This window comes from Uloborus diversus, chromosome 5 (genome assembly GCF_026930045.1).
Source record: "Uloborus diversus isolate 005 chromosome 5, Udiv.v.3.1, whole genome shotgun sequence".
Lineage (NCBI taxonomy): Eukaryota > Metazoa > Arthropoda > Arachnida > Araneae > Uloboridae > Uloborus > Uloborus diversus.
Window position 1 is genome coordinate 123846244 of NC_072735.1, and position 7889 is coordinate 123854132.

Below are 7889 nucleotides of genomic sequence, written 5' to 3' on the forward strand. Positions count from 1 at the left end.
TCACGTGTGTCTGTTGACATAAACACAGGCAGTTTGTTCTGAGTATTTATTTACGCAATCGATGTGTCTTAGTTTGCTTTCAGCTACAGAAATTAATTCGTCCCTTTGTAGTATTCTCGAGCTTCTCAAAATAATGTTGGTTTTTCTTATTTCTTTCAAAAAAGTATTAAATGGTGGAAGCGTAAACAAGAAAACTCTGGATTAACAAAATTGGATAACGTTATACCAGGTAAAATTTTTTATTGTTTTGTATGAATTTGTAAGAATATGAGTTTTTTTTAAATCTTAAATTAATTTAACTAATCATATTTTACAGCAGCATTTAGTTGGAATGGACAGTATGCAAAATATTTTCTTGAATTTATTATCGTAGAACAAAATGAAAAATGTTTAACCGAGAAAGAATTTACTTTATTCCTTTTATTCTCAGCTGAAAGGTTTCGCCAAATTTGTTTAGGGTTATAGTAGTTTTAGTATTGTGCAAGCAAAGTAGCCTTGGCGAGTTTTCGCGTTTTTAGTTAAACCATTTTAAATTTTTATCATGAGTGGAATAAAATGATAGTAAGATTACAGAATTCGATAAGTAAAAAGAAATAATGGTCAATCAACTGAAAAGAAAACTACCACCATATATAAACTGTGAGTTTACATTTTATTTATTTTGTTCTGAGTGAATTTGAATAAATATCAGTTTTTCAATTCGATGAAAAAAAAACGAACTTAACAACATTGACTGGACACTTTTCCTTAACCTAATTCCACATAAATGATTTAAATAACCTTTGTTACTACAGTATCCTACTGAAATAGACAGTATGCAAATAAATTTTCTTGAAAATATTTATCGCAGAACAGATTGAAAAATCCAGAAAGAACGTTAAGAATTTGAACAATAAAAAATAAAAGCTCGCCAAAAATCTGTTTATAGGGTTATGGTTTTCAAATTGTGTGAAATAATAATGTATCTTGACAAGATTTCGCATATCAGGTAAATCATTTCCATGAAGAATGAATTAAATGCATGATTTCTTTGGATATCCAATCATATAGTCATAGAAATAAATTATCTAGTGTTAAACGTTACTCTTGACAGTCTGCCACGTATGTGCACTATATGTGACAAAAATGTCAACAAATGCTGGAAATGTCACGAAACTGAACTTAATATGTACTAATGTATAGAAAAAACGGTACAAAATGAAAATGCCGTTCGAAGCGAACCAAAAATTTATGAATTCCGAATTCAACATCGTGAAAATGGCTGCTTCAGAACAACTTACTGTGTGTTCTGCATTAATTGTTTACTTTCGTAATACTTTTTGGTTTCTAATCTCTTTCTATATGGGTCAGAATAACCAAAAGACTTTGAAAAATCTTTTCAAACGAATAAAGCGAAAAAATCATACATACGAACAAAAATCACAACACTTTTAGCATTTTCTTCGTTACCACATGCGTTTGTTTTAGTTTTCAATTCCGCCATTAGACAGTGCGACTGCAGTGCCCCCTATAGTTCGTTGGAGTTGCGAATACTGTAGTAACAAAGGTTATTTAAATCATTTATGTGGAATTAGGTTAAGGAAAAGTGTCCAGTCAATGTTGTTAAGTTCGTTTTTTTTTCATCGAATTGAAAAACTGATATTTATTCAAATTCACTCAGAACAAGATAAATAAAATGTGTACTCACAGATTTTATTTATCTTGTTCTGAGATATTTTATCAGATATTTTTGATGTTACGCTGTTGCGGATGACGATTCCAAATGATGAATTACGCAAATAAAAAAAATACACATAACAAACTATTTGTTTTGCCCAAAAGCTAGAACTTCTTTGTATACAACATTTTTAGTTTTTTTTCTGGTGCTAAAATTATTAAACTGCTTGATGAACCTGGCTTTGGAGCAAGCTACATAACATTGGTCGTGTGAAAAAAAGTCTTCTTTTAAATCGATTCCTGCTACTTTTAATGTCTGTCCTTGTGACTTATTAATGGTTACTGCAAAGCAAACTTTAACAGGAAACTGCACTCTTCTAAATTCAAAAGGATAGTCGATAGTCCGCCTGTGGTGATGTTCTTAAAAACTTCGTTTCTAGTTTTGAAAAAATAAAAGCAAAAGACAGAAACATTATGATTTGACTTGAGAAAAGTTGAGATGAATTACTGAATAATGATTTGAATGGAGGAAAGCCTTCGAAAATAAGGGATTTGAATTTCAATGACAGGTTTTTAATTTCGCAGAAATTAAGGGGTTTTAATTAATTTCTCCCGCACTAATTGAGATTTCGAAAAATTCTTTCTTAGTGGTTACTTTTGTAATCATGCGGACATGCCTGCCAAATTTCAAGTCTGAAGTTTCAGCGGTTTCGGCTGTGCGTTGATATATATATATATATATATATATATATATATATATATATATATATATATGTTATCTCAGGACATTGATTTTTATATATTAAGATTATTGTTATTTTATTTTTTTGTTTTTGTTTTCGCGCCTGCCAAATCTGGGTTCTTTTACGTCTTCGAACGTGTGCGCTTTGGTCCCCCCCCCCCCACCTTCGAACCTTTTTTTATTTTATTTGCGTCTTCGAACTTGTGAGCTCCCGTTTATATTTTTTTTTGCTCCCTCGAACCTGTGCTCCTACGTTTCTCTCCTTTTCCTTTTTTTTTTTTTTGCGCCCTGAAGTTTGTATGCATTGTTTTTTTTTTCTTTTCTGCGCTCTTTGAGAATTAAGGTTTGGCGAACGCCCTCTTGGGGACCTAGTCCTCCCCTGGATGCCTCATCCTGAATTTTCTTGCGACTGTAAAAACTCGCGTATGAGTTGCCCCCCCCCCCCCCCCCGAACTTTAGGGTAGAAAATCGGGGAAACAAAACGAAATACCTGCGCATAAGTTGAGCTTTTTGTAAAATTCAGGAACGTTTTATGTTTGAAAATAAATGTATGGAAAGAAGGATAATAAAATGTAATAAGCATTCTTACAATCGAAAACGCGTTTTTTTTTTTTTTTTTTAATACTTTTGTACAAAAAGGGTCCATTTCTTCAATTGTGCTTTTGGTGGTAAAGGGTTCGTTTTCGCAGTTAAGATTTTTGTTACTTGCTGCTTTTGTTTCGAATTAATATCAAGAAAGTTTTGCGCTGTAGTCTTTTTACATTAATTTTTTTAATGAGTGTTAATTTCCACATGACTATCAGGAAAATTCATGAATACGGCAATTCTTGCACTTTTTGCGCAGTCGTTATTTTACAGTCACTATTTAATCTTTATTTCACAGTCAGACACCATTTAAAAGTAAAGCAGAATAGGTTGGGACTAAAAATCGGGAAAATGCTCCCGTCTTTCAGTGTTTTTTCCAAAACAATCCTTTGGCGAAAATTCTCAGAAATTCTGCCCCACGGATAAGTTGATCCCCCAACTTTTAACCTTCTTTTTTGAACTAAATGTCTTGACTTATACACGAGTATATATGTTACCCCCTAAGGGCAAAGGTGCAATCCCCCCTAAATATCACTCAAAAACCCCCCAAATGAGAAAAATACCTGTCAAAACACCCCCCTCCAAAAATTCCAATAATAGCACTGTCTAAGCTATGACCCTCTCCCCCCCCCCAGGTGTGCACTCCTGCAGTACCTCGGGATATTCTAAGGTTAAATATAGGACAACAAAAGTGTTCTGTAATTGTTGGCAGACTGTCCTCCATTGGTTGTTATGAATCCTGACTATATCCCAGAAGTCCATGAAATTCCTTAATTTGTCCTGTCTTGAACATACCATGGTTCACTCACACTAGCCATGACATTTTTCTTTGGTTGTCTTATGGTTATCGAGCCTATTTTTCAGCACATCTCTGGGATCCTCAGTTAGGACATCACAAGAGTACTCGAGATATTGTCGCCTCAGAGTAACAGTAAGATATCCAATCCTAGAAATAACACTAACCAGGAAACATCACGATCAAGGTAATTCAAAAAAATTCCAAATTGGTGGCATTCGAAAGAGCATTGGAAAACATGTTTATGGCACTGAAACTACGTGCCCTTGTGACCACGTTATCGAAATATGATGTCTTAAAAATTGCCGAAATTTTTAGTAAAGTCGCCAAATTTAGCGAGTTTTGTTCAGAAATGGAAAGTACGGCGCGAATTCAACATCTGCATCTGACAAGACATTTCACTTCCATATTTGGTCACCACCAAAGCGCGTGAGAAACATCGCATTAATTCTTTACTCGGGGTGACTACCATGGCGCAGGGTGTCGTGGCACAGACTGCGGCATTGAAATTTTTAGGGGCTTGTGTTCCGGGATATTAACGTGCAACTGTATAGGGGAAAACGCCACAGCCCGAAATATTTGTTTTATTTTATTGTAAAAACAATGGAATTTTTTGTTATTCTTAAGACTGTCTGTTAAAAAACTGATGTTTAAAACTTTTATGCTTCTGCGGGTGAAATATTTCCACTGAAAGAGTTTATTCGATGATGAAACTGTTTTGAAAAAAATATGATAACCGTAGAGAAACGGTAAACACACTTTAAAGTCTTTTTTTTTTTTTTTGAAAAGTCGTAAATCTGAAGTCTTCAACAGTATCTAAATACGAAGAAAACGACATTTTAAAAGATTTCAAACCATGTTCTCAAATTAAAAAAAAAAAAAACGATTTCTGTCAGTTATTTCCAGTGTGTTTTTCGTTCTGTGTATCGTTTTCAAGTTATGTGTAAACCCTCTAACAAGTCAAATAAAAAAAAATGTATTAATTTTTATTTTGCTCGTATTTGAATTCCCTTTTAACGTGAAACATAATTGGTAAAAGTGACTTCAGTATTTTTAAAAATGACTAAATAACATGCAATATGATGTGCATTTACGTTATAGCGACTTTCAGTTGCAGTGACAGACTTTTTCGAACTACAGGGGTTGTTGTAATGAACGTCGACTGTAAAATTTTTGATAAGAATCTGTTATGAAGTAATTTCCGACCATCGTTAGTTTTGCTGTGCAAATTTTTGACATTTACTATCCGTTGTTTTCTTTTTTTTAATTATTATTTTTTTCGATTTTAAATTAAACATTTTCGCTAGCAGTGGTCAGACAATAAAACTTCATGAATGATAATAACTTTTCAAAAAATAAATAAGAGCTGGGATACTACAATCCATGATCATGTTCTTTCAACATCAAAAACTATCCATTTTATTTTCAATATATAAGCTTTAATAAGCATGTTTTTTTTTTACTTATTCATATTAATTCTCGTATATAATTATTAATTACTTACAACACATTTCATTACAAGAGTACAAACTTAAATTAGTTAAGTAAAACACACTTGAAATGCACTTAAATTCTGAAATGCATTATTATCACGATTACAAAGTTAAATCCTACGTTCAATTTCGTTATAAAGTTGTAACTCCTCTGGATAAAGCTCTCTACTTTCCATTTCACAGGCTTCATAGTTACTTTAATTTTACCCACACAAGTAAAGGGTTAATTCGAAACATCGTTTACGCGCTTTGCAGATGACCAGAAATGGAAATGAGAGTCTTGCTAGACGCAGGCGATGAAATCACGTGGTATTTTCCATTTCTTGCCAAGTCTTTAAATTTGGCGAATTTTCGTAAGATTTCGACAGACTTTGACCCCCCATATCTCAAAAACAAAAGGACGAGGGCACACAATATTCGGGTCAAATTTTTTTCTAAAGATACTCTTTCGAATGCGACCATTTTTAACTTTTTTCATGATTACTGAACTCGTGATGTTTCCTGGTAAGATATCTTACAGTTGCTCTGAGGTGACAATATAAGGAGGATCAAATTGTGCTCCTGCACTGATAGTTGTCCTATTTAACAACAATAATTCTATTTTTGTTTTAAAATTTCAGTGGAAAGTTATTCTTGAAAGCTGAAATGTAGTTTACTTACTCTGCTTTTTGGCATGTCCTGTCTGCTCATCAATTCCCTTTTTAAGTGCTTACACTTGAGTTAAATCACAATCTCAAATTAGCTTTGTGAAACATGTATACTTTTTTATACTATCAAAACTTTGAATTCTTAAATGAAGAGGTGTAAATAAATAAATAAATAAATGCATATGTAAAGGGATTTAACAAAATATTGGACTATTTCACTTTGTCCTGCATGTACTTGCAGAAATGTAGAAAACATTTAAGATAAAAATTAACTTAATTTTAAATGAATAAATGCTGCAGAAAATACTAGTAGGCCTCAATTAATAGTTAAAATGTCAACAGCAATAACCTTATCATTGTACAGTAACAAAAGAGTTCTTGACTTACAACAAATTACAATATGAGTATGGAAATTCGTTGTTTTATCATATGCTTTGTTCTTTAGAGGTAACTTTTTCCTGACTGGAATAGACACTACAAATGCGAAAATATAGTTAAAATATTACCAGATAAGTGCTTCTAAAAACAGGGTAAATATTTCACCATGTCGCTTTGCTTCACATTCCCAAATTCAATGCATTTCATTTCAAGCAACAATAAAAACCAAGCCAACATATAAAGAAACAGATAAATCCATAGGTGGCTGGTGTCCCAAAAAAGTGGGGGTCAAAAGAAGTGTGGTGGTTAGGTGTCATGGCCCCTGAAGCTGCTTTCTTTTTTTTTGTGTGTGAAATTGAGTTATGTTACTAGATTTTAATGTTAGTGGTTTACAGAACTTCAAAAAATGTGGAACATAAAAAATTTGGACAGCTCGCCACAGAAGACTTTCCCCTTCCATTATAACAGCGGTAGGGAACATGAAGTAACTAATGATCTAATTTCCAAGTTCGAACGAACACTAAGATTGACTTTAGAAGCGCGGAAGGGGGGGGGGGGGGGAGACTGATCCTTCCCTCGCTGTGCAACTGGTAAAATCTCGTTCAAAACGTTTTCCTACTTTTCCTATTTTAAAAATTTGTAAAATTATCCATATCAAGTTTTATTTGTAAACCCATAGTAACACTTTATAAAAAATTTTCAAGAACAAAATTTTTTTCTTTTCTTGAAAATTAAAAATTGCGGCACTTTGAATGATTATAAAAAGTTTTGAAAAAAAAAAAAATTGAAAATAACTCTTGATTAAAAAGGTGAGCCTCGTTTTTTCCCAGAAAATAATGCTTATTAATACTCTGACAAAAAAAATGGTCCAGAATGCTATCACGATAGACCGAAAATGAGCTTGAGATTGATCAGTCTATCGCGATCGACGGGTTGCCACTATAAGATGCAAAAAGTCCATTTATTTGGAATGTTTCATTTTTGCTTTTGTGAAATAAATTGATCCATGCTATAAAAAATCATTTTTTGATCGATTGTTAATTTTAAACTCTGAAAAGTAAGGCCCCTTTACTTTTGGAAGTGAGGGGGCATTCCCCCCCCCCCCCCGTACGAGCCGCCTATGGATAAATCCATTACAATGGTTTTCAAGAGACTCAAATTTTGTTTGATTTTATGGATTTCAAGTAGTGTAACAACAATTAAAGCCGAACTGCAAATTTATTTTGTTGAAACCGGTATTTTGTTGTATTGGCATTCGGTATAATGAGATTTTAAGGTACATTGAATTTGTGAAGTCAGGGGTTGGCAACTGCACCCTACTAATCCCTCTAAATGATGAGCCTAATTAACGTAAAAAACAATTTGAATTGCAAAATAAGAAATAACAACATACAATAGCACAAACTCCAGATAACTGCAGACATGTGTTTCAGAGTACAAGAACCTCCTTTATCAATGCAAAATAGGCAAGCTTATGAGTGAAAAGACATCCGACAAAAGCCATGTCTGCAGCAATCTACAGGTTTGTGCTGTAAAACTTTGTTATTTCTTATTTTACTTTTCAAGCACAATGGTATTTATTTACTGCAAAA